The 27,448-nt window shown below is 40.5% G+C and overlaps 1 long non-coding RNA gene across 1 annotated transcript; it reads left to right on the top strand.

Moving 5' to 3' along the window:
• Nucleotides 1-27,448, top strand: LOC129638446 (uncharacterized). Its single transcript, XR_008707799.1, has 3 exons — nt 1-71; nt 26,752-26,834; nt 27,333-27,448. It is a non-coding gene; the product is annotated as an uncharacterized LOC129638446 (long non-coding RNA).

Consider the following 27,448-nt stretch of genomic DNA (forward strand, 5'->3'; position numbering starts at 1 on the left):
GCTTCTCTCCTAGTGCCGCAGTCTTCCTGGGTGGATTCAGCGACCCCGGGGAAAGCATTCATTCTTCTATGGTTAAGTATGCTGTTCTGTCACTGTGAAGCATAATGTTAGCTGTAGGTTTCTGTAGATATTCTTTACCAAACTGAGAAAGTTCCTCTCTATTCCTTTTTATATGAATGGGGGTTAAATTTGGCCAAATGCTTTGCGATGTCAATTGACATGCTCATTGGATTTTTCTTCTTTAACCTATTGATATGGTTGATTACGGGGCTTCCCAGGTGGCTCAGTGGTAAAGAATCCTCCTGCCCATGCAGGAGATGTGGGTTCGATCCCTGGGTCGGGAAGAATCCCTGGCGAAGGAAATGGCGACCCACTCCAGTATTCTTGCCTGGAAAATTCCATGGACAGAGGAACCTGATGGTCTACAGTCCCGTGGGGTTGCGAATAGTAGAACAGGAGTGAGGGACTGATCACATGGCTGGTTACATTGAATGATCTTTAAATGTTTAACCAGCCTTTTGTACATGGAATAAAGCCCACATGGTTGTAATTTGTTTCATAATTTTTTAGTCTATTGTTGGAAGATTTTGTTGAAGATTTTTGTGTCTAAATTCATGGGAGATATTGGTCTGTAGTTTCTGTTTTGTGCTCGTTGACTGGTTTTGGTATTAGGGTAATACCAGCCTCATAAAATAAGTTGAGAAGTGTAAGCTCCTGTTTTCTTTTCTGGAGGAGGTTGCATAGAAATGGTATTTTCACTTAAATGTTTGGTATGATTATTCAGTTCCCAACCCAGGGATCGAACCTGGGTCTCTTGCATTGGCAGGCAGATTCTTTACTGTCTGAACCACAAGGGAATCCCCCGTAATTACTCAGTAAAACTATCTGAGCCTGGAATTTCTTTTTGAGAAGGCTTTAAATTATGAATTAACATTCTTTCATAGTTATAGGAGTATTCACAGTAACTTTTTTGTCCTTAATGAGTTTCGTTTGTGATTTTCAAGCAATTGGGCTATTTCACCTAAACTCTAGAATTGCTTGCAATATTTGCTTTCTCTCCTTTTGATGTCTGCAGGATCTGTAGTGATAACTACCTGCTTCATTCCTGATATTGGTAATTGTGTCTTTTCTTTGTCAGACTTGGTAGAGGTTTGTGAATTTGATCGATCTTTTAAAAGACCCAGCTCTTTGTTTCATGGATTTTCTTTATTGTTTTCCTGTTTTCAGTTTTATTGATTTCTGTCCTTAGATACACGCCTTTTGGAAACTGGTTGTAGAGCAGAAAAACCTTGTGTAACAAATAATTATGACTGTATGGTTCTATTTATTTAAAATGGCCAGAAAAAGCAAATCTATAGACACAGAAAATAAATTAGTGGTTGCTCAGCCCTGAGGGTGATATGGGGATGAACTAACTGTAAACAGGCCTGAGGGACCTTATTGGGGAGACGAAATGTTCTAAAACTAGGTTATGGTGATGGTTGAACAATTTGGTAAATTTACTAAAAGTCATTCAATTGTACACTTGAAATTGGTGAATTTTATTTATAGTTTAAAAAAACTTTTTATTTTATATTGGAGTATAGCCAATTAACAATGTTGTGATAGTTTCAGTTGGACAGCAAAGGTACTCGGCCATACATATACATGTATCCATTCTCCCCTAAATTCCCCTTGAAATGAGTGAATTTTAGAATATGCAATTTGTATCTCAATAAGGTTGTAAAAATAATTATGAAGTAATGTGAATAAGTGAATAATCAGATAATCTTGTCCTCCTTTAACAGTCAAGGAAATGGAGACTAAGTGATTTGCCCCAAATCACATAACTAACTAGTTAGTGACAAGGTTAGCATGTGAATGAATCTAGTTCTATTAAACCAAGACCAGTCATCACCAGCGTGCATGTGTGCTAAATTGCTGTGTGTTAAGGCTCCCCTGTCTATGGGATTCTCCAGGCAAGAATACTGGAGTGGATTGCCATGCCCTCCTCTAGGGGATTTTCCTGACCAGGGATCGAACCCAAGTCTCCTGTGTTGGCAGGTGGGTTCTTTACCACTAGCGCCACCTGGGAAGTCCAGCCATCATCAGAGGTACTAATAAAAGAAGGGACAGAGACGTGTGTGTCAGGAAATAGATACCCTATCACAAGTGGAGGTTGCCCCTCTTCAGAAATGTCTTCACTCTGTGAAGCAAAGATCTCACTTGAGTGGTGACCTAGACCTCATCTCACATACCAGTTGGTGGGGCTGTGCAAGCCAGCTAGCCTCTGGCAGACCCTTTGACTTGATCAGAGTGCTTAGTTTCAAGCAACAAATACCAATTCTGAGTGATTAAGGTAAGAAAAGGAAATGAATAGCTTACAGAATCATTATGAGGATTAGGAAGTAAGCTCAGAGCTGGGCAGCTAGGAACAATGCTCAAAATCACACTGCAGATTCCACCCAATGGGAAGACTGCTGTTCCTGATGTTCCCAGGTATCCTGGACTCTGCCCCTTCCTTTATCACCACTGCCACCTTGGGTTTACAATTTGGCCAGTTCGCAACTGGGGCTGTTGCAAGACAGAAAACTCGCTGCTTTCCTAGTTAATTTGTTACTAGTTCTTGACTTAAATTCCTATGTAGGTGCTTCTGATTGGCCCCATGTTTTCGTTGTTCAGTTGCTCAGTCGTGTCTGACTCTTTGCGACCCCATAGATTGCAGCACGTCAAGCTTCCCTGTCCTTTACTATCTTCCAGAGTTTGCTTGCGTCCATTGAGTCGATGATGCCATCCAACCATCTCATCCTCTGTCGCCCCCTTCTCCTCCTGCCTTCAATCTTTCCCAGCATCAGGGTCTTTTCAAATGAGTCGGCTCTTCACATCAGGTGGCCGAAGTATTGGAGCTTCAGCTTCAGCATCAGTCCTTCTAATGAATATTCAGGACTGATTTCCTTTACGATTGGCTGGTTTGATCTCCTTACTGTCCAAGGGACTCTCAAGAGCCTTCTCCAGCACCACAGTTCGAAACATCAATTCTTTGGCGCTCAGCTTTCTTTATAGTCCAGCTATTACATCCATACATGACTATTGGAAACACCATAGCTTTGACTAGACAGACTTTTGTCCTCAAAGTGATGTCTTTGCTTTTGAATACACGTCTAGGTTTGTCATAGCTTTTCTTCCAAGGAGCAAGTGTCTTTTAATTTCATGGTTGCAGTCACTGTCTGCAGTGATTTTGGAGACCAAGAAAATAAAATCTGCCACTATCTCCATTTTTTCCCCCATCTACTTGCCATGAAGTGATGGGACCGGATACCATGATCTTCATTTTTTGAATGTTAAGTTTTAAACCAGCTTTTTCATTCTTCTCTTTCACCTTCATCACGAGGCACTTTAGTTCCTCTTCACATTCTGCCATTAGGGTTGTATCATCTGCATATTTGAGGTTATTGACATTTCTCCCAGCAATCGTGATTCCAGCTTCTGCTTCATCCAGTCCGGCATTTTGCATGATGTACTCTGCATATAAGTTAAAAAGCAGGATGACAATATACAGCCTTGACGTACTCCTTTCCCAATTGGGAACCAGTCCATTGTTACATGTCCAGTTATAACTGTTGCTTCTTGACCTGCATGCAGATTTCTCAGGAAGCAGGTCAGGTGGTCTGGTATTCCCATCTCTTTAAGGATTTTCCAAAGTTTATTGTGATCCACACAGTCAAAGGCTTTGGCATGGTCAATAAACAGAAATAGATGTTTTTCTGGAATTCTATTGCTTTTTCTATGATCCAACAGATGTTGGCAATTTGATCGCTGATTCCTCTGCCTTTTCTAAATATAGCTTGAACATCTGGAAGTTCTCAGTTCATGTACTGTTGAAGCCTAGCTTGAAGGATTTTGAGCATTACTTTGCTAGCGTGTGAGATGAGTGCAATTGTGCGGTAGTTTGAACATTCTTTGGCATTTGCTCTTCTTTGGGTTTGGAATGAAAGCTGACTTTTTACAGTCCTGTGGCCACTGCTGAGTTTTCCAAATTTGCTGGCATGTTGAGTGCAGCACTTCCACAGCATCATCTTTTAGGATTTGAAATAGTTCAGCTGGAATTCCATCACTTCCACTAGCTTTGTTCATAGTGATGCTTCCTATGGCCCACTTGCCTTCACACTCCAGAATGTCTGGCTCTAGATAAGTGACCACACCATTGTGCTTATCTGGATCATTAAGACCTTTTTTTTTACAGTTCTTCTGTGTATTCTTGCCACCTCTTCTTAATCTCTTCTGCTTCTGTTTCATTCATACCATTTCTGTCCTTTATTGTGCCCATCTTTGCATGGAATGCTGCCTTGGTATCTCTAATTTTCTTGAAAAAAAATCTCTAGTCTTTCCCATTCTATTGTTTTCCGGTCCCATCACTTCATGGCAAATAGATGGGGAAACAGTGTCAGACTTTATTTTTCTGGGCTCCAAAATCACTGCGGATGGTGACTGCAGCCATGAAATTAAAAGACGCTTACTCCTTGGAAGGAAAGTTATGACCAACCTAGATAGCATATTTAAAAAGCAGAGACATTACTTTGTCAACAAAGGTCCGTCTGGTCAAAGCTATGGTTTTTCCAGTGGTCATGTATGGATGTGAGAGTTGGACTATAAAGAAAGCTGAGTGCCAAAGAATTGATGCTTTTGAACTGTGGTGTTGGAGAAGACTCTTGAGAGTCCCTTGGACTGCAAGGGGATCCAACCAGTCCATCCTTAAGGAAATCAGTCCTGAATATTCATTTGAAGGACTGATGCTGAAGCTGAGACTCCAATACTTTGGCCACCAGATGTGAAGAGCTGATTCATTGGAAAAGACTCTGATGCTGGGAAAGATTGAGGGCAGCAGGAGAAGGAGACGACAGGGGATGAGATGGTTGGATGGCATCACTGACTCAATGGACATGGGTTTGGGTGGACTCCAGGAGTTGGTGATGGACAGGAAGGCCTGGCGTGCTGTGGTTCATGGGGTGGCAAAGAGTCGGACATGACTTAGCGACTGAACTGAACTGCATTCAGTTGGGTATATCTTTTCCTTTCTCCTTTGCCTTTTGCTTTGTGTATATCATAGAACTAAATCCCCGTGTAGATTATGGAACTAAATCCAGGCTGCAAAGCAGTCTGGTAAAATGAGTATTTGACACCTTCCTTCTGCTTTCATAGTAAGAGCCAGGCTCCACGTTCCTTCAAGAATTATGTTGGTGAATTCCTTATGCTCAGAAAGGAAGTTCATATGCTGGGCAGCCAAAACGCACGTGCACACACACACACACGCGCGTGCACATGCACACACACACACACTCACACACTCAAATTTCCACTAGAGCCTTGCTCAAACTGTGGTCCGGAAACCAGCATCATTGGCATCAACTGTTAGAAATTCAGATTCTGCTGCAGATCCTCAGAATCAGAATCTGTTTTTCAACGAGCATTCCAGATAATACATATGTACACTCTATTAAAGTTTTAGAAGTGCTACGCTACCTTGTACAATATGTAGTCCTTTTTAACTTCCCGAGATTAGTCACTGTTACTCTCTACTGATCCTTAGGGTTGTCAGATTTAACCAATAAAAACACAAGACTCTCAGTTAAATTTGAATTTCAAGATAAACAATGACTCCTTTTTTTAGTATGAGTATGTCCTGTATTTTATCTGGCAACTCTGCTCATCCACATGCCCCTCTCTCTGCAGTTAAGAAAATGAACAAAAAGGAAAATGAACATAATGGCTGAGAGGAATACATGTACAACAGTTTTGACATGGTAGATAATAAATAGCGTAACAGCAGAACATGTAAACTCTACACAGTTTCCAACACACTGAGTTCTGTGCAAGCATTCCAAGCCTGAGGTCTTTATAATTTGAGGGGTGAGTGGCTTTCTCTTTTAACTATAGAATAAAGTCTTTTTTCCCCCAATAGACCTATGAATTGCAACTACTTATACTTAATTAACTTTGACCAACACCTTTAACCCATAGAATCGGACTTGCGTTCCTTTCAAAATATGGATTAAACAAATCTTAAATAAAGAAAATACATGGTAAAAAAAAAAGAAAATTTGAAAATATGTGCTGGCTTTCCTCTGGAGAGTACTTCAAGTATAAGACAGCTTAATTCACTCTAACATTTCAGCCAATACACCTATTGCCAAGCAACCAAATAAGGAATTTGGCATGGTTGGGAGAGAGTGCTTTCTGTTTATAATTCTTAAGAATAAGGGATAAGTTTCCTAGGTAAAAGCTTCTTGAATAGGTGAACAAGAAGTGAGCTCCCTCCAATAAAGGTTAACAAAAAACACCTTTCAGTTATATTCCTACCCAGTGTTATCCTCTACTGTACTCATTTTTGCATGGTTTATTTCACTCAACACTTATTTTGAAATTCACTCAATCTTATGCATGTATCAGTAGTTCTTCCTTCCTGCTGCTGAATAGTATTCTGCTAGACACTTCAGTTGTTCCAGTTTTAAGCTATTACAAATAGAGCTGCTCGGGACAGTTGTATACAAATCTTTGTGTAGATATATGGTTTCTTTTATGTTTGGTAAATACATAGGGTAGAATAGCTGGCTCATATGGTAGTAATATGTTTCAGTTCAAAAAATATTTCACTGCACCAGGTCTTAGTTGTGACATGTGAAATCTTCGATCTTTGTTGAGGCACGTGAGATCTTTAGTTCGGGCATGTGGAATCTAGTTCCCTGACCAGGGATGGAACGTGGCCCCTCGCATTGGGAGCACAGAGTCTTAGCCACTGGACCACCAAGGAAGTCCCCCTGTTTCACTTTTAAAGAAACTACCAAACTATTTTCCAAAATGGTTGAGTGATTTTACACTCTCTTCAACAATGTATGAGAGCTCCTCCACAACTTCACTAGCACTTGGTACAATCAGTTTTTCAATGTTAGACCTTCTTATAGCGTGTAGTGGGCTTCCCAGGTGGCACTAGACGTAAAGAATCCACCTGCCAATGGAGAAGACATAAAGAAATCTGGGTTTGCTCCCTGGGTGGGGAAGATCCCCTGGAGGAGGAAATGGCAACCCACTCCAGTATTCTTACCTGGAAAATTCCACAGACAGAGGAGCCTGGTGGGCTACAGTCCATGGGGTCACAGAGTGGGACATGACTGAGCACGCACATACAGTTATCCTCTTGACTGGTGATGAAATGTCCAGGGCTGTTAGAGGGATTATAGTTCCAGGAAAAAGCAGAATATCCTTCGAGGCTGATGAGTATTAGGGCCTAAAATATACTTAATTTCCTCTCTGGAGGTTTTATTTCATGTTTGCTGCTACCTTTTATTTTCCTAATTATTTTTTTCTTCCACCTTTTGATTCATTGTTTGCAAGTCCCACTGTAGAAGCAAATGTCTATAGTAGGTGAATGTCTATAATAACAAATATTTATCATTATAGAATTGATAGAATGTCATCATTTTGTTATCCTTAATGAAGCGGTACAAGGAGGAAAAGATCTTCAGAGACTGCTAACTTCAGGAAAACAATAGGTTAGGCCCCAAATGGGTCAATTGACTAGGCTTTTGTTAAATATCAATGTTAAATAATAGAGAAAACAGTTATAAGGTTATTATCAGTCACTTGTACATGCTATTTCTATAAAATAGCTCAGTATTTAATTTATAATATAGAATAGTTACAGAAACTATCTAAAGCTCTTTCCCTCCAAATAGCAGACTAGTTGAATAAGCAGTACATTCAAAAGATGTAGCCATTAAAAATCATCTTTTCCAGGTCTCCTTGGAGGTATAGTTGTCTCTAGGATTGGAGCAGGAAATTACAGTGTGATCCTGAAACATCTTGTCATATCAGAAAAGTATCAGTGATCACTGGATCTTGCTAAAAAGAATTCAGGAGCAACCTGAAGATTCCTCCTGTTGTTCAAAGAGGGGGAAATCTGAATATCAATGAGAATAGTAACTCTATTGGATTGAAACGTATCAAATCTATTTCAGTGCTTTAGGTCAGATTGATACTGTAAAACAACGCTAGGGAATCAACTCATTTTAAAAACTAGAAAATAAAAGAGAATGAGGATGTATTTATCTTGCCTTTCATAGGGCATATTGTACTTGAGGATAACCACAGAGTTATAAGAGGATGTTTCTCTTTATAAAATATTCTAGTTGATAAACGGAGAAGAAATGATAGAATGTCATCATTTTAATATCCTTAATGAAATGGTACAACTAGGAAAGGATCTTCAGGGGCCATTAACTTCATAAAAACAAACATTGTTTATTTTGATGAAGTCCAAGGCATTTACTTTTTCTTTTCGTGCTTGTACTTTTGGTATCATAATTAAGAAATCATTTCCTAATCCAAAGTCACAAAGATTTAACTTATGTTTCCTTCTAAATTTTTATAGTTTTAGATTATATTTCAGGTTTTGAGCCATCTGAGTGAATTTTATATATGGTTTGAGGTAGAGGCTGAATATCAGTATGTTCTTTTGTATATAAGTATCTATATTGTCACAGAATGATATGCAGAAAACACTATTTTTTCCCATTGAATCAGGGTCACCCTTGCTGATATAGCTTACCTCCGGATTCTCATTTTATTTCACTGTTATATATTTTCCTTCCTTATAGAGAAACAACACTGTTTTGATTATTGCAGCTTTATACTAAGTTGTGTAATTGAGTAGTATGAATCCTTCACCATAGTTCTTCTTTTCCAAAATTGTTTTGTCTAGTCAAGGTCTTTTGGAATTCCACATGAAATTTAGGATAAGTTCATCTACTTCTATAAAAAAGGTATTTTGATAGTTCTTTCATCAAACTGAAGATCAATTTGGGAAGAATTACTGTCTTAACCATATTATCTCTCTATTAAATTGGGCTGACTTTCTGCTTATTTAGATCTTTGTTAATTTCTTTCAAGAATAGTTTGCATTTTCCAGTGTACAAATCTTGCATTTCTTGATTAAATATATAAATATATTCTTAAGTACTTTTTTCCTTGATGATACCTTTTTAGAAGGAGTGATAATGGATTTTTCAAAAGAGCTTTATTGAGATGTAATTTGTATATAGAGTACCGTACAGTGGTTTTTGGTGTATTATGCTATTTTTAATAGTGGCAAAATATGTATAACATAAAGCCATTTTATCCATTTTAAGTTTATGATACAGTGGCATTAAATGAATTCATATTATCGTGTTACCATCACCACTATCTTATTTCACAACTTTTTCATCAACCCAAACAGAAAAACTGTAACCCTTAAGCAATAACTACACATTTCTGTTGCCTCTCAGTGCCTGGTAACCTCTATTGTACTTTCTTTTTCTATAAATTTGTGTAATGTAGGTAACTCATATAAGTGGAATCACATAGTAGGTGTCCTTTCGTGTCTAGCTTATTCACTTAGTGTAGTGTTTTCAAGTTTTGTCCATGTTGTAGCATGTATCAGAATCCCATTCGTTTTTTTAAAAGTATTTATTTATTTTTGTCTGTGTTGAGTTTTTGTTGCTGTGCAGGCTTTTCTCTGGTTGCGGCAAGCAGGGGCTACACTCTAGTTGTGGTGCGTGGGCTTCTCATTGTGGTGGCATCTCTTGTTGCACAGCACGGGGCTCTAGGGCATGCGGGCCTCAGTGGTTGTGGCTCCTGGGCTCTAGAACATAGGCTCAATAGTTGTGCCCCACAGGCTTAGTTGCTCCACAGCATGCGGGATCTTCCTGGATCAGGGATCCAACCCATGTCTCCTGCATTGGCAGGCAGATTCTTTACCACTGAACCACTAGGGAAGTACCCCTCCTTTGTTTTTTAAAGCTGAATAATATTCCATTGTACATGTATACCATATTTTGTTTGCCCATTTATCTTCGATGGATATTTGACCTTTTGGCTATTGTGAATAACGCTATCATGAACATGAGTGTACACACACTTGTTTGAGTCCCTGCTATCAATTCTTTTGAGCATATATACAGAAGTGGAATTGATGGATTGTATGGCTTTGCTATGGATTAAATATTTGTCTTCCTAAAATTCATACGTTGAAACCCTAACCCTCAATGTGATGGTATTTGGAGGTGGGGGCTTTGAGAGGTAAGTTTAGATGAAGTCATGAGAGTATAGCCCACATGATGAGATTAGTGTGTCCTTATAAGAAGAAACCTTCTCCTCTTGATTTCTCTCCTCCTATGTGAAGAATACAAGAAAGCAGCTGTCTGTGAGCCAGGAAGAGGGCTCTAACTGGGAATGAAATTGCCTGGCACCTTGATCTTGGACTTCACAGCCTCCAGAATGGTGAGAAATAAATGTCTATTGTTTAAGTCAACCAAGCAGACTGAGAAAATAATTATGTGTTAACTTTTGAGGAACTGTCAAATTGGTTTCCCACAGTGACTGCATCATTTTACTGTCCCGTTAGCAATGCAAAGGTCTTCCAGTTGCTCTGCATTTTCACCAACTTGTTATTTTCTCTTTTCTTTTGAATATGCATGGTAGTGGATGTGAAGTGGTGTCTCGGTGTAGTTTTGATTTGCATTAGAATGATGTCAAACATCTTTTTATGTGTTTATTAGCCATTTTTGGTGAAATGTCTGTGTAAGTTCTTTGCCCAGTTTTTTCCGTTACCCATTTTTTAACGTGACTGTTTACCTTTTTGTTCTTGAATTATAATGCCCAATGAAAGAAACTAGACAGAATGGTCATATGTATTTTTTATTTTTTTCAAACTTTAAACTTTTTTATTTTGTATTGGGGCATAGCCAATTAACAATGCTGTGATAATTTCAGGTGAACAGCAAAGGGACTCAGCCATACATACACATGTATCTATTCTCCCTCCAAACTCCTCTCCCATCCAGGCTGGCATATAACATTGAGTAGAGTTCCATGTGCTATGCAATAGGTCACAAAGGTCATATATTGTATGATTTTTCTTAATGTGAAATACCCAGAATATCAAGTGCATAAAGATAGATAGCAGATTAGTGGTTGCCAAGGCATGGATGGAGAGGTGAATGGGGAGTGAGTGTTTACCAGGTATGGAGTGTTCTTCTGGGATAATGAGAGGATTTGAAACTGGATGGGGGTGATGACTGCGTAGCATCGTAAATGTACTAGATGCCACCAAATTGAACACTTTAAAATGGTTCATTGTATGTGATGTGAATTTTACCTTAATAAAAATAAACAAGAATACTAGCAAGGTTTACAGGAATCTTTGTATCTACCAATGTTCAGAGAGTAAATCTAAATAAGTTTTATAGCAGGGAATCCCAGAGATGGGATTTTCTTGCTGGCTGATAGAGGAGAATAGTTGGGAGTCAACTGGCTTATGATAACGTAGATTTAAATCTTGGATTTTTTTTTTAACTGACCTCATAAGTCTTCTTTTATATATATATAGTTGCTGTGAGGGCTTTTCTCCAGTTGTGGTGCACAAGCTTCTCATTGTGGTAGCTTCTCTTGTTGTGGAGCACGGGCTCTAGGGCATGTGGGCTTCAGTAGTTGTGGCACATGGACTCAGTAGTTGTGGCTCCCAGGCTCTAGAGCATAGGGTATAGTTGTGGCACAAAGGCTTAATTGCTCCTTGGCACGTGGGCTTTTCCCAGATCAGGGATCAAACCTGTGTCCCCTGCATTAGGCGGATTCTTCACCACTGAGCCGCCAGGGAAGCCCCCTAAATCTTGGATTTTAGTTCAGTGATAACTGACATGTCATGAACTGAAGGGTTTGATTGCTATTAAACAATTTTTTTAATCATATTGTTCCCTCTAGTCCCAAGCGTACAGAGTTATTATAGGAAATCCCCTGGTGGGAATAATAAAATGTGTCATTAAAAATACTTTAAAATGACACATGCAAAGACTGCATTGTGGCATAAATTTTTTCTGTTATAATGTCAAATGATTGATAGATTTCATTCCAGCTCCCTTTTTTTGAGTGTCTGCTTTGTAGTATGTTATACAAAAATGCCTGGCAACCCCAGCTTTCATGGGATTTGCAGTATACTAAGAAAAAGAAAGTATAAAATAAAAATATTGTGAGCCACAATAGCTATGAAAAGTTCTACCAGTCCGTCCCTCACAGGAGTCACTCGCCATGACTGAGGATTTGGGTAGATGGCTGTTTCTTCTTCTGAATCAGTTGTCTGTAAAGGGTGAAAAGTTGGCTGTTCATTACTCTTGAAAGCAGACGTGAATCCCTCAGATCAGGTTACAGGCTTCCTCCTTCTCCAGGATTTCCTTTTAGCTCTACCACTCAAATGCGGTAGTCTCTTATCACTGGGATAGGGCCTCAAAAGTTATTTAATCCATCTGCCCATTTGATGCTTGGGTCTTTGCTATCAAAAATGATCTTTGGGCCTGTATTAGAAACGCAAAATGACAATGTAACAGAAAACTCAAATCTCACTACCCTAATCAATGAGGGTAGACCTAGACTCAAAAGCTGCTTGATTCAGAGGCTCAAAAATGACACCAGGGTCAGATTTCTTCCTGCTTGTGCTTCTTGATGTGTGCTTTATTTTGACTTGGCTCTTTCTTACTACCGATACATGGCTGCCCGCAGTTTTCAAGGGCTCTTTGTTTCTTTGAGCACATGAAGCGGAGGCGGTTGCTTGCTTCTACACTCCTCCAGATAATGAAAGAAAAAGTTCCTCCAAAGCCCCGGGAAATTGCTACTCTCACCTGCCCCAATTAGATTATGCTCAGAGCCAGCCAGTGGCAAGGAATGGGACAAGGCTGATTAATTTGGATTGAATTATGCTAATTTGCTAAGATTGGAATCATACGTTCCAGGAGGGAGTTAGGGCAAGGATGTGACATTAAGGAACAGGAGGTGGCCACCAAGATAAGGAGAGGATATTGGGGAAGTTACCACAGGGTCTGTCTGGTACAGGGTCTTGGGTTAGCTGTTGACAGCATCATGAAAATCCCCTGGAGAAGGGAATGACAACCTATGCCAGTATTCTTGACTGGGAAATCCCATGGACAGAGGAGCCTAGCGGGCTACAGTCCATGGGGTCGCAAAGAGTTGGACACAGCTTAGCGACTAAACAACAACAAAGCTACAGTTGCCTTCCCTGCTGGACCATTCCCATTTTAAGAAAGTATATTTTCCATTGGATCAACCTCCTTGTTTCCATCCAGCTCAGAGTACCAATGGCTCCTTCTTGCCATGCTGTTTCTTGAATTCATTACTCTGGATGTGTTTTCCTTCTCAGCAGCCTATTCTGCCTGGGCCTTACCATTCTGTACTGAATTCACTGACCCCAAAGGTGACTGTATGTCACTGGTATTTCTTCCTGAATTCTGAATTGAACTGAATGGAGGTTCAGTTATCTTTTCTTTCTCCTCCGTTTTCGGGTTCTTCCTCAAGCCAAGTTCAGAAGTTGTGCCAGATAGTGGCTATGTGATAGAACCTATCTCGTTCTCCGTGGTAAAATGAAGAGGACCGTCCTGATCCATTTCCAAGGACTGGTCCCACTGCAAGTTCTGTGACATGTTAACTATGAAAAATTCTCCCAGTCAGTACCCACACATAAGTCCCAGTGACTGCGGTTATGGGGAGCTGGCTATTTCTCCCTCTGAATCAATTGTTATTCAAAGGATTAAAAGTTGGATTCTGGTGGGAGGAAATGATTCTGGGCGTGAGGGGCTCAGTGAGTGCTGTGTTTGGAAACCTGAAGCCCACATTGCTTTGTCGAGTTTGAGGAGTTTCTGCCCTTTATTCTGCACTGGGCTCCGCACCGAATGTGATCAACCTAAACCTACTCCGAGGGTAGGCCGAGGTAGCCTGGCCTCCCTTCACTCATGCGCGCATCTTCTTCGCCAAGCGCAGCGTAGCCGGCCTAGGCCTGAGTCGCCAGCAGCCAGAGCCGCTGCCTCGGGGACGGCAGCCATCAATGGCCTGGGCTGCGGATCCAGATGCGTCCGCAGCTGCATCTCCTTCTGGCTCCGCTTCAGGACAGAGGAAGTAGCTGGAAGAGCAGAAGGCTGGAGGCGCCCCGGTGCCCGTCGCCCCGCACTCCCCAGGGGCCTACAAGCCTCTCGGCCGCCCCGCCCTCCCCTACAGGCGGCTTTGTCCTCCGGCTGTGCAGCATCTCCCTTCCCCTCCCCCCCGCTTCAGATTCCCGCCGGCCTTTCTGCGCCCCCCGCCCCTCAGCCTCCGGCGGGTCCCTACTTCCCCCGCGCAGGTGGCGCCAGCGAGGCGGGGACTAATGGGTTAACCAGGGGTTCTTCTAGGCGAAGAGGGCCTGCCAGAGCGGGCGCTGGGGCCAAACCGGTGCTGAGACCACCCCGGCGACAAAAATGCCCGCCCGAGGCGGCCCACCAGCTCTGTTCCCGGGGACGGCCCCCTTGCCCTGGAGGAAGGGGCGACCCGGACGGTGGGCCGCCTCCCTCGCCTGGACTTAGAGCCCCTTACTCTGGGTGAACCAGAGGCGCTCTCCCCACTCAAGGAACTGGAATCCGGGTGGCTGGATGTGACTGTGGGGCGGCTGGCAGTTTCGGGCTGGCGACGGGGAGAGGAGTGACCCTGGCCCGCGCCCCCACTCCCGCGCTACCGCGGGGAACCCCTGGCCCGGTCTGCACTGGGGAGGGATGGGGGCCGTGAGTCCGGGATCGCGAGTCTGCGGGCGACGTGGGGGTCTGGGGCCGGGGCCTGGGCTCGGGGGCGCGTGGGCCAGAGCACGGTTTTCGAGCCCAGCGAGCCTTGTGGTCTCGGTAGGTGCCGAGCTGGTCGGCCGCGGGCACGACGGCAAAAGTGGGAGGAAGCCAAGCCAAGGGAGGAGGATGCTGGGCGACAGCGAGACGTTGTTTTCTTTTTAACAACGCTCCTTGGACCCGCTTTCCGACTCCAGGGCCCCGTTAAGGATATCCGGCGGCCGCTCGGACCTGGCCCTGCCACAGGCGCCTTCCCAGCATCAGGGCCATTCTATCCTTGAGGGGCGAAGGGGTCACTTCTTGTCTCTCCTCGCCGCCGCTGCTGCCCAGCTGGCAGGGATGCCCAACTGACCTCTCACCCGGCCTGGGCTCTTCCGCCTCCCGCCCGCACCGCTTTGGGAACTAGTAGGGGACTTTGGGAATCAGCCCGGAGCCCCCAACCTTCTTCCTCTTTCCTGACGCCCTGCTCCATCTGCCCACTCCCCACTCTGGCTTTGGTGGTCTCTCACTGAACCTCTTTCCCCAGTTTAGGACCTGCTGGAAGGGGTCCTAAGATGAAACTCAGCAGCAGCGCGTGGCCACTGTAGGGACCTAGGAGCTGAACAACCTGCTCCACTTCATTTCGTTATGAGAACTTTCCGCGGCATCTTGGAATGCTGCGGAAGTTTACAAACAAAAAAAGGAAAGAAAAAAGTGGGGGAAAAAAGCGATCTGGAGGTTATGCAGCTTGAATTCCATCTGCTTTGAGCAGTAGTTCTCGGGGCCAGAGTCCAGCTTCCCTGACTCGGACATCTGAATTTTGATGTAATGTCTAGACTTGCAGATTTAAAACTTGACTGCCAGAGGGGTCATTTGATTTAACCAGTTGAAAACAGTGAAATCATGAGTCACTCTCTGACTCTGATACTTACTAGGAATTTAGGTATTTGAGGTATTATCTGAAAAAAAGGTTATTTTTTTTTTTTTCAATATCCCTTTCAATTCCCTTCTCCAAGATCAGATTAATACAGTTAATGCTATCTGGGCTTCCCAGGTGGCGCTAGTGATAAAGAACCTGCCTGCCAATGTAGGAGATGTAAAAGACCCGGTTCGATCCCTGGATGGGGAAGATTCCTCCGGAGAAGCAAATTACAGCCCACTCCAGTATTCTTGTCTGGAGAATTTCCATGGACAGAGGAGCCTGGCAGGCTATGGTCCATAGGGTCGCAAAGAGTCAGACACTACTGAAGCGACTTAGCAGGCATGCAGGTGACATCTGAAAGATGTCAGTTATAAGAAAGTACAGGGCTAGAATTTTCAGCCAGTTTTAACTGGGCACTTTTATTTTAAGACTGTTTTGGCTTTTTATTTTTGACACAGGAAATAATTTAATACCCTAAAACCCCCTTGGTTTTGGCTGATGTTTTTTGTTATTAAATGGTTGAATTTTGTTGTTAACTGCTGCATAAGAGGCAGAACCAAGACTTGTTCTATCGAACTGTCATATGGTGAATCTTTACTGTGTGTGGTAGTGTCATTGGACACAATTTTGACTGCATATATGTAAATGTAGAGTAAATGTAGTGAGATTTTCTTTCTTCCGAAATGAAGCTCAGAGGCAAAAAATTACAATGCAAATTTAATGATTTTAAAATCTCTCATGTAAGTGACTAGTTTTTCAAAACAGAACCACCGTATTGTTGGGAAATACTATCACTCAATGCGTTTGCCATATATTTGTGGACTATTATTTAAAATGTTAATGAAATAAATGATACAAATGAATAGAAATTTGGATTTAAAATTAAATGAGATTTTTATTCCTAGAGTAGTGCTGTCTTGAAGTTTACTTTCTGTGTATTTATGACTAACTCCATTATTAAACATTTAGCCCCTTTTTGTACTTTGTTTTTCAAACTTTTGAAACGTAAATTTTTATCAACATTCCAGAAGCAAGGTCTGTCTTATCTGTAAGGGGAGTGTGAGAATTACATAAAAGAAGCTTTATAAATTGTTTAGTAGGATATCTGGAATTTATTAAGCACTCTATAAACACTCATTCCTCTTTTTACTTCTGTTCCCATGAAAAGTTACAAATTGATTTTGATACAAACCATGTTGGGAACTCAACAGTCTTGGATGCTCCTTGGAGAGGCAGCTGTTTTGAATTCCTGCAGTTTGTTCTGAGCAAGATATGGACCTCTTAACCATTTTTTTAAAGTGCTCAACCAAAGGTTGTGTAAGTCAGGAAAATTAAACTGTTTGTAAAATTAGAGACATTGGAGAAGCTCCCTACATTAAGAGGTTTTTCTTGGTTTGGGGAATTATTGAGAAAAAAACTGGGTCAACCCAGATTCTTATGGCAGAATGCAGATTCTTAGAAAACAGAACGCCTCAGTTTCTCAAATCTTTTTAAAGGCAAGGGGAGATATTTACCTCACAGGGTAGTTATGAGGCCTAATGGGGTATGTCTGTCAAGAGTTTGTCAGGCTCAATAAATATTAGTTTCTTTCGTTTCTTTATTTTTGGTTGCACTGACTCTTTGTTGCTTCCTGCAGGCTATCTCTAGTTGTGATGAATGGGGGCTACTGGTCGCTGAGGTGCGTGGGCTTCTCATTGGGGTGGCTTCTCTTGTTGTGGAGCATGGGCTCTAGGTAAATGGGCTCCGTAGTTGTGGCTTGCAGGCTCTAGAGCACAGGCTCACTAATTGTAGTCCATGGACTTGAGTTGCTCTGCAGGCTTGTGGAGTCTTCTCGGCCAGGGATTGAACCTTTGTCCCCTACATTGACAGGCGGATTCTTATCCCCTGTACCACCAGGGAAGTCCTTCTTTTTGTGATGTGCTTTTGTTTTCATATATTCTAATACTTTTATTTTGAGAATAACAAGCTTGAAATGATTTCCCTCAATATATTGAATCTCTACTTATGATATATATCCAATGTTACCTAACTGAAATGATTATTTTAATGTTATTATGTCTTACTGTGCCTTTTTTTTTTTTTTTTTTTTGCATGGAGCAAGGCATTTTCTTGGCCTTTAGCATAGCTAATTATGCAGTAAGGTACCAGCTGTCCTGAACCAAATATCTTCTCTGAATTAAAGATACCACTGTATCTAATTGTTTCTTCTTTTCCTGATTTCTTGCTGTGCTGTTCTTAATTTCCCACCAATCCTATCTCCCTCCGTGGTATCACTTTTGCTCAGTACCTTTTTTCCATCTTGGAGTCTTATAGTCTTAGATAGTCTTGTCCAAGGACAAGTTCTCTTGTCCTTGGACTGTTTACATAGAAATCTGCCCCCTCCTTTCATTTGTGAAACATTTATTGATATTCTGTTGTATTCAAGTCACTGGAACTGTGTGGACAAAAGAAAAATGATTAGTCCACATTCCCTGGGCAGGAGTGCTGAAGTCCATGGGAAAGACAAGTGATTGTACTATATGCTGATAAGTGATATAATACAGACAGTCCATGGAGTAGTGGAAACACAGAAATACAAGCAACACTTGTTTAATGAAGCCTTCAAGGCATACACTAAACTGAAATAAAATGATAATCTGTTGTGTAATACAGGGAGCAGAAGATTTCGGCCTGGAGACATCTTCCATTATTCAAGTGGTCTTGGTCAAGTGAATCACTCTATCTAGATATCCCATTCCTCGTGTGTAAAGCAAAAGTTTGGAACAATACCATGGTTTCCAAGGTGTATTTTATAGAATATTACTAGTGTGCTAGTATCACACAGCTCCATGATTAAATATATTTGTGATTACTGGGTGAAACCAAATTAAGCAGATTTGTTTACTGTTGAATTTCTCAGTTTTTGATTGGATATTGTAAATTATTCATCTTCAAGAGAATAATCTAATTCTTTACATTTTTTTATACCATAGAATCCTTTTGTATCAAAAATTAACTGCTACATAACATTTCAAGAAATATTTAACCTTTAGGTCTATGATTCATTGCGAGTTTATTGCTATATGAAACATAAAATGAGTGAAGTGATTTTTTTTTGTGTGTAAGATTATCCAATTTTACAGCATCATTTATTGAAAATATTATCCTTGTCACCTCAGTGGAAAATCAGTTGACCATACATGTATGGGTCAACTTCTGGACCATCTGTTCTGTTGATCACTGTGTCTATCCTTCTGGCAGTACTAATATGTCTTGATTACTGTACCTTTATGATAAATCTTGAAATCAGATAATATAAGTCTTTAACTTTGCCATTCTTTTTCAAAATTGTCTATTCTAGATCCTTTGCATATCAATTTTGAATTTTAGAATCAGTTTATCAATTTTTACTGGAAATCCTCCTAGGATTTTGGTTGGTATTGTGTTGAATCTATTCCTCAACTCGAGGAGAACTGACATCATATCAATATTGAGTCTTCTAGCTCATGAGGAGAGTATCTTTTTCTATTTTGCTTAGTGATCTTTCATAGTCTTATAGTTTTCAATGTCTAGGTCTTGCACATTTTTCATTCCATCTATCCCTAAGTATTTCATATTTTGATGCAATTTTAAATTATTTTGAAAATCTAAATGTCTGTCTAATATATGAAAATACAATTGACTCTTGTATATTGACTTTATATGCTGTAATGAGCCTTACAGCCTTATATGCTGTTAGTTGTTGTAGCTTTCTTGTATTAATTAATACATTCTTTAAAATTTTCAGTTTCAACAATTTATCATCTTTGAATAATAAGAACTTAACATTTTCCTTTCTACCCTAGATGCATTTTTTCTTGTCTTATTGCTCTGACTAGAATTTTTAGTATAATATTGAATACAAGTGGTAAAAGTGGATAGCTTTGATTTGTTCCTGATGTTAAGGGAAAATCATTCAGTTTCTTATTAAATATGATTTTCTAAATATGAAAATCTAGCTATAGGATTTTCTTCAGACTGAGGAAGACCCCTTCTATTCTAAGAGATTTTATGCTTTTGCTAAGAAATTTTATGCTTTTGTCCAATGCTTTCTGTGTCTAATGAGATGATTATGTATTTTCTTTATTCTTTTATTAATACAGTTAATTACAGTGATTGATTTTCTTTTTATAATTGAAGTATAATTTGCAATGTTGTATTATTTTTAAGTGTACAGTAAAGTGATTTAGTTATACATATACATATTCTTTAAATTTTTTGTTTTTAATTGATTTTTTAATTGAAGTATGATTGACTTCTAATGTCGTGTTAATTTTAGGTGTACTGCAAATTTATTCAGTTATATATATACATGTGTGTGTATATATTCTTTTTCAGATTCTTTTCCCATATAGGTTGCTACAAAATATTGAGTATAGTTCCCTGTGCTGTACAGTAGGTCCTTGTTATTAATTTGTTTAGTATATAATAGTGTGTATTTGTTAATCCCAGACTCCAAATTTATCCCTTCCCTCTACTTTCCCCTTTGGTAACCAAAAGTTTGCTTTCTATGTCTGTGAGTCTATTTCTGTCTTATAAACAAGTTCATTTATATAATTTTTTAAGATTCCACGAAGTGATATCATGTATTTGTTTTTCTCTGACTTACTTCACTTAATATGATAAACTGTGGGTCCATCAATGTTGCTGCAAATGGCATTATTTCATTCTTTTTTATGACTGAGTAATATTTTGTATGTACCACATCTTCTTTATCCATTTATTGATGTACATTTAGGTTGCTTCCATGTCTTAACTATTGTAAATAGTGCTACTATGAACACTGGAGTACTTGTATCTTTTCAAATTACAGTTTTCTCTGGATATATGCCCAGGAATGGGATTGTGGGATCTATGGTAGTTCTGTTTTTAGTTTCTTAAGGAACTTCCATACTGTTCTCAGTAGTGACTGCACCAATTTACATTTCCACCAACAGTGTAGGAGAGTTTCTTGTTCTCCACACCCTCTCCAGCATTTATTGTTGGTAGACTTTTTGATGATGGTCATCCTGAATGGTGTGAAGTGATACCTCATTATAGTTTTGATTTGTATTTCTCTAGTAATGAGTGATATTGAGCATCTTTTCATTTGGCCATCTGTATGTCTTCTCTGAAGAAATGTCTATTTAGATCTCCTGCCCATTTTTTGATTGGGTTGTTTGTTTTTTTGATATTAAGCTGTATCAGCTGTTTATGTATTTTGGAAATTAACTACTTGTTGGTCACATCATTTGCAAATATTTCTGCCCATTCTGTGGGTTGGCTTTTCATTTTGTTTATGGGTTCTTTTGGTGTGCAAAAGCTTTCAAGTTTAATAAGGTCTCATTTGTTTATTTTTGTTTTTATTTCCATTACTATAGGAGACAATCCCCCCCAAAAAATGTTGCTGTGATTTATGTCAAAGAGTCTTCTGCCTAGGTTTTCCTCTAGGGGTTTTATATTATCCCCTAGGTTTTACATGTAGGTCTGTAATGTATTTTGAGTTTATTTTTATATATGGTGTTAGAGACTGTTCTACTTTCATTCTTTTACATATAGCTGTGCAGCTTTACCAGCACCACTTATTAAGGAGACTGTCTTTTCTCCATTGTATATTCTTGTCTCCTTTGTTGCACACTGTGCTGTGTACTTAGTCACTCAGTCGTGTCTGACTCTTTTGTGACCCCATGGTCTGTAGCCCGCCAGGCTCCTCTTTGCATGGGGATTCTCCAGGCAAGAATACTGGAGTGGGTTGCCATGCCCTCCTCCAGGGGATCTTCTCAACCCAGGGATCAAACCCAGGTCTCCCACATTGCAGGTGGATTCTTTACCATCTGAGCCACCAGGGAAGCCCAAGAATACTGGAGTGGGTAGCCTATCCCTTCTCCAGGGGAACTTCCTGACCCAGGAAGTCCAACTGGGGTCTCCTGCATTTACCAGCTGAGCTACCCGGGAAGCCCTTGTTGTGCATTAATTGATCTTAAGTGCATGGGTTTATTTCTGGGCTTTCTATCCTCTTCTATTGATTTATATGTCTGTTTTGTGCCAGTGCTATACTGTTTTGATTACAGTGATTGATTTTTGATAGTCAAACATAATTTGCATTCCTCAGATAAATACCATGTAGTCATGATGAAGCATCCTTTTTACATATTGTTAGACTTTACTTCGGAGAAGGCAATGGCACCCCACTCCAGTACTCTTGCCTGGGAAATCCCATGGACGGAGGAGCCTGGTAGGCTGCAGTCCATGGGGTCGTGAAGAGTCGGACACGACTGAGCCAGTTCACTTTCACTTTTCACTTTCATGCACTGGAGAAGGAAATGGCAACCCACTCCAGTATTCTTGCCTGGAGAATCCCAGGGACGGGGGAGTCTGTTGGGCTGCCGTCTATGGGGTCGCACAGAGTTGGACACGACTGACGTGACTTAGCAGCAGCAGCAGCAGACTTTACTTGCTAAAATTTTGCTAAAAATTTTTGCATATAAGTTCTTGACGAATCTTGTTCTTTGTTTTCTTTCTTATAATGTCTTTGATTTTGATTCTGGAGTAATGCAGGTCTCACAGAATGGGCTGGAAAGTAATTCGGTAGCTTCTATTTTCTGGAAGAGTTTGTGTAGAATTGCAATAATTTCTTACTAAATGCTTACGAACATTCACCAGTGACATAAGTTCAGTTCAGTTCAGTTCAGTCGCTCAGTCGTGTCCGACTCTTTGAGACCCATGAAGCACAGCACACCAGGCCTCCCTGTCCATCACCAACTCCCGGAGTTCACTCAGACTCACATCCATCGAGTCAGTGATGCCATTCAGCCATCTCATCCTCTGTCGTCCCCTTCTCCTCCTGCCCCCAATCCCTCCCAGCATCAGAGTCTTTTCCAATGAATCAACTCTTCGCATGAAGTGGCCAAAGTTCTGGAGTTTCAGCTTTAGCATCATTCCTTCCAAAGAAATCCCAGGGCTGATCTTCAGAATGGACTGGTTGGATCTCCTTGCAGTCCAAGGGACTCGCAAGAGTCTTCTCCAACACCACAGTTCAAAAGCATCAATTCTTCAGTGCTCAGCCTTCTTCACAGTCCAACTCTCACATCCATACATGACCACAGGAAAAACCATAGCCTTGACTAGACGGACCTTTGTTGGCAAAGTAATGTCTCTGCTTTTCAATATGCTATCTAGGTTGGTCATAACTTTCCTTCCAAGGAGTAAGCGTCTTTTAATTTCATGGCTGCAGTCACCATCTGCAGTGATTTTGGAGCCCCCCAAAATAAAGTCTGACACTGTTTCCACCCTTTCCCCATCTATTTCCCATGAAGTGATGGGACCAGATGCCATAATCTTTGTTTTCTGAATGTTGAGTTTTAAGCCAACTTTTTCACTCTCTTCTTTCACCTTCATCAAGAGGCTTTTGAGTTCCTCTTCACTTTCTGCCATAAGGGTGGTATCATCTGCATATCTGAGGTTATTGATATTTCTCCCGGCAATCTTGATTCCAGCTTGTGCTTCTTCCAGCCCAGAGTTTCTCATGACGTACTCTGCATATAAGTTAAATAGGCAGGGTGACAATATACAGCCTTGACGTACTCCTTTTCCTATTTGGAACCAGTCTGTTGTTCCATGTCCAGTTCTAACTGTTGCTTCCTGACCTGCATACAGATTTCTCAAGAGGGAGATCAGGTGGTCTGGTATTCCCATCTCTTGAAGAATTGTCCACAGTTTATTGTGATCCACACAGTCAAAGGCTTTGGCATAGTCAATAAAGCAGAAATAGATGTTTTTCTGGAACTCTCTTGCTTTTTCGATGATCCAGCGGATGTTGGCAATCTGGGCCTAAAGTTTCTTTAATGGAAAAGTTTTTAAACTACAAATTAATTTTTGCAATAGTTGTAGGGCTAGTTGGGTTGTTGATTTCTTCTTTTGGAGGTTTTTTAAAAAATATTTTAAGTTAATTTTTATTGGAGTATAGTTGCCTTACAATGTTGTGCTGGTTTCTGCTGTACAGCAAAGTGAATCAGCCACGTGTATACTTATATCTCTTTTTTTTCTTTTTTGGATTTCCTTTCCATTTAGGTCACTACAGAGCATTAAGTAGAGCTCCCTGTGCTATACAGTAGGTTCTCATTATTTATCTATTTTATCGTACAGTGTATATTTGTCAATACCAGTCTCTCAATTCATCCCACCCTCCCCACCAGTCTCCATATGTCTGTTGCTGATTTCTTTTTTTTAAGATTTATTGATTTATTTTTAGCTGCACTGGGTCTTCGTTGCTGCACTCAAGCTCTGTCTAGCTGTAGTGTGTGGGGGCTACTCTTCATTGCAGCGCATGGACTTTTCACTGCAGTGGCTTCTCGTTGCAGAGCACAGGCTCTAGAGCCTGGGCTCAGTAGTTATGGCACACAGGCTTAGTTGCTCTGAGGTATGTGGAATCTTCCCAGATCAGGGACCAAACTGGTGTCCCTTGCATTGCAAGGCAGATTTTAACCATGGGACCACCAGGGAAGCTCCTGATTTCTTCTTGAATGAGCTTTGATAGTTTGTGTATTTAAACAAAATTTTCCATTTATCCTTTTCATTGTCAAATTTATTATCATAAAGCTGTTGATAGTATTTTCTTATCATTTTACATTCATACTACTTAGCTATTTCTAAATAATAAATTACCCAAAACTTAACAGCTTAAAACAATACATATTTATTATCTCACAGATTCTGCAGTTCAGGAATTTGGGTACAGCTTAGCTGGGCTTCCCTGGTGGCTCAGACGGTAAAGAATCTGCAGTGTAGGAGACAGGAGACCCAGGTTCTATCCCTGGGTAGGGAAGATCCCCTGGAGAAGAGAATGGCAGCCCACTCCAGTATTCTTGCCTGGCAGGCTACAGTCCATGGGGTTACAAAGTTGGACACGACTGAGCAACTTAACACTTTCACTTTCACTAGCTGGATCCTCAGTTCAAGGTCTCCCATAAGGCTGTAATCAAAGTGTCAGCCAGGGCCAGGTTCTCATCTGAAGACTTGACTAGGGAAGAATCCAATTCTATGCTCATATGAGTGTTAACAGGATTCAGTTCCTTGTGGGTTGTTGAACTGAGGTCCTCAATTTTTTGCTGGATGTTGGCCAGAGGGGCCCTCAGTTCTTTGCCATGTTATCTCTCCAGCATGGCAGCTTGTTTCATTCAAGTCAGCCATAGAGGGTAGCAAGATGGAGTCATAGCCTTGTTATAGAAGTGACATCCCCCTGCCTTTGCCATATTTTACTGGTTAGAAGCAAGTTACTAGGTCACTTCACACTCAAGGGGAGAGGACTACACAGGGGCATGGATACTGGGAGGCAGGCATCAATGGGGATCATTTTAGACACAATATTTGTAGGATCTATGTATTACAGTTTACTGACATTCTCAAAGAACCAGCTTTTCTTTGTTTTTCTGTTTTCACAGTGTTTGAATTCTGTCATCTTTACTTTGGGTTTATTTTCTTACTTTAAGTTTAATTTGTTTTTTATCTTAATTTCTTTTTTGGCCACACCATGAAGCATGCAGGATCTTAGTTCCTTGACCAGGGATCAAGCCCATTCCCCCTGCAGTGGAAGCACAGAGTCCTAACCACTAGACCACCAGGGAAATCCTTTTTAATTTTTTAATGTGAAAGCTAAGGTCATTGTTTCCAAGTCCTTAATGTTTTCTAGTATAGGCATTTAGTGCTATACACTTTCTTCTAACAATTGCTTTAGCTACATCCTATAAATTTTTATGATTTCATTTTCTTTTTAGCTGTAGAATTTTTATTTTTATTGAGGTGTAATTGGCATATAACATACTAGTTTCAGATGTACAGCATAATGATTTAATATTTGTATATATTGTAAAATGCTCACCACAATAAGTCTACTTATTTGTGTGTTCATAATTTTCCATTGTCAACAACTTGCCATGACCAGAAAACTCAGCCCCCTAACATTCTAGTTGACTTAAGCAATGAAAATGGGTTCACATCATCAATCTTGATATTTCTGTGCAAAGCAACCCTAACAAGATGATATAACAGTGACTGCTACTCCAGGTGTACACAACAAAATCATCAATCCATTGGTGATATAAAGAACACTCTGACACCACATTCTTTTGGGTTGGCTTGGAGACAGGCAAGGAGTAAGTTACCAAGCCTGCTGTGTGAACTCTCTACCCACAACATGCAAGCATGAGATTTCCCTATTGTTAACTCCTGCAGTTTGAGGCACAGGTATTAGTGATGGGGCAGTGAAAGAGGGTCAGGGATTGGGCACCATTTGAGTCTATAATCACATATAACCTGGGGCCATTTGTTTTAATGGAAATTACTCTCTTCTTCATTTAAAAATGTGAAGAATAGATACCTCCGTTTTTTGTGGGTTTGCTCTTTCCTGATAATGTCAACTTTCTCAGACTCTTAGAATAAAATCCAAAGTTGTTACCAGGATGTTACAGCCCTGCCTGGCTTGCCCCAACTCTTATGTTTCTGAGCTCATCTCCAACTGCTGTCCCTCTTTATCCATCTGCTGCAGCCACTCTGGTGATTTGGATGTTCCTCAAACACACCTGGCTCACTCCTGCTTAGCGGCCTTTGCTATTGCTGTTCTCTTAGCCTAGAATGATCTCAAAGATCCTTAGAACTCCCTCTCTCACCTCTTTCACGCCTCTCTTCAAATATCATTTCATGAGAGAGGCCTTCCTGACCATTTAATCTAAAACAGCAGCCCCTGCCATTCTCTGTGTCCTTTCTTTGCTTCATTTTTCTTTACACTTAATAATATGTTATTAACCTGAATATTTCCTTCCTTTTTGCCTGCTCCTCCCTCAACCAGACTGTCTGTTCCATGGTGTGAGGGTCTGTTTTTAGTTCATCACTAGATTTCCCATGACCAGCAGAGTACCTGGCATACAGTAGGTGCTTGTAGGTACTTATCAGTGAATTAATGAATGAATCTGATATATAGACATATGTCTATCTATCTAGATGTATTTATATATGTATCCATAGATATAGAGAAGGAAAGCATTTAGAACATAAGATTCTTTATCCTCAGCTCCAGACTATAGAGGAAAAAAGCTCAACTAAAGCCAACTTTTCTTTCAGGATTTGAGTATGCAAATATATGTAGTATCATAAAATCTCTTTTATAAAGATGATTTTTTTTTTTTTTACTGTTTTCAGATTAGAAGTAACACTTTCAGAAAAGAAAATGTAAGCAATGCAGAAAGGACTCAGATGGAAAGTGAAAGTCCTCTGGACTGAAGGTGAGGAGAGAGAGCAGGCCTGGAGACTGAATTGGACTGTGCATTGGGACGGAACCCTGGGGAAACCACAGCTGCACTAGAGCAGTTGTGTCAGCAGGGCTCATCAGAATGTCCCCGCAGAAAAACTGGCCACATCAGACTGTCTTGCTTTGCTGCTTATTATCTTCTGTCTACTTTTTCTAGGAAACTACCTTTCAGCGTTTGTATTGTTTTAAGTTAATGAAGCTCGTTGTATACTAAAGAGCTTTTAGTCTGTCAAATTTGTTAACAATTTTTTCCCTAAATTATTGTTCATCTTCTAACTTTTTGGTGTTTTCTGCCATTCAGAAATGATTTTTATTGTGTTGTCAGTTCTAATAATCCTTTTCTTTTGTTGTCTCTGCCTCTGATAGCATGCTTAGAAACTCTTCTTCAGCCCCAGGGTTATAAAAGTGTTCACTTGAATTTTCTTCTACTACTGTCATAGTTTGATTTTCTTTTTCATGTTTAAATTTTCAGGGGACCTGGAATTTACTTGGTGAAAAGGCATGTCTGGAATGCTTGTGGTGTGCCAGGTTTTATTCCAAGTGCCTTACATGGATCATCACATTTGAATGCTTTGAAACTCAGGAGGT

The sequence above is a fragment of the Bubalus kerabau genome, chromosome X (genome assembly GCF_029407905.1).
Source record: "Bubalus kerabau isolate K-KA32 ecotype Philippines breed swamp buffalo chromosome X, PCC_UOA_SB_1v2, whole genome shotgun sequence".
Classification (NCBI taxonomy): domain Eukaryota; kingdom Metazoa; phylum Chordata; class Mammalia; order Artiodactyla; family Bovidae; genus Bubalus; species Bubalus kerabau.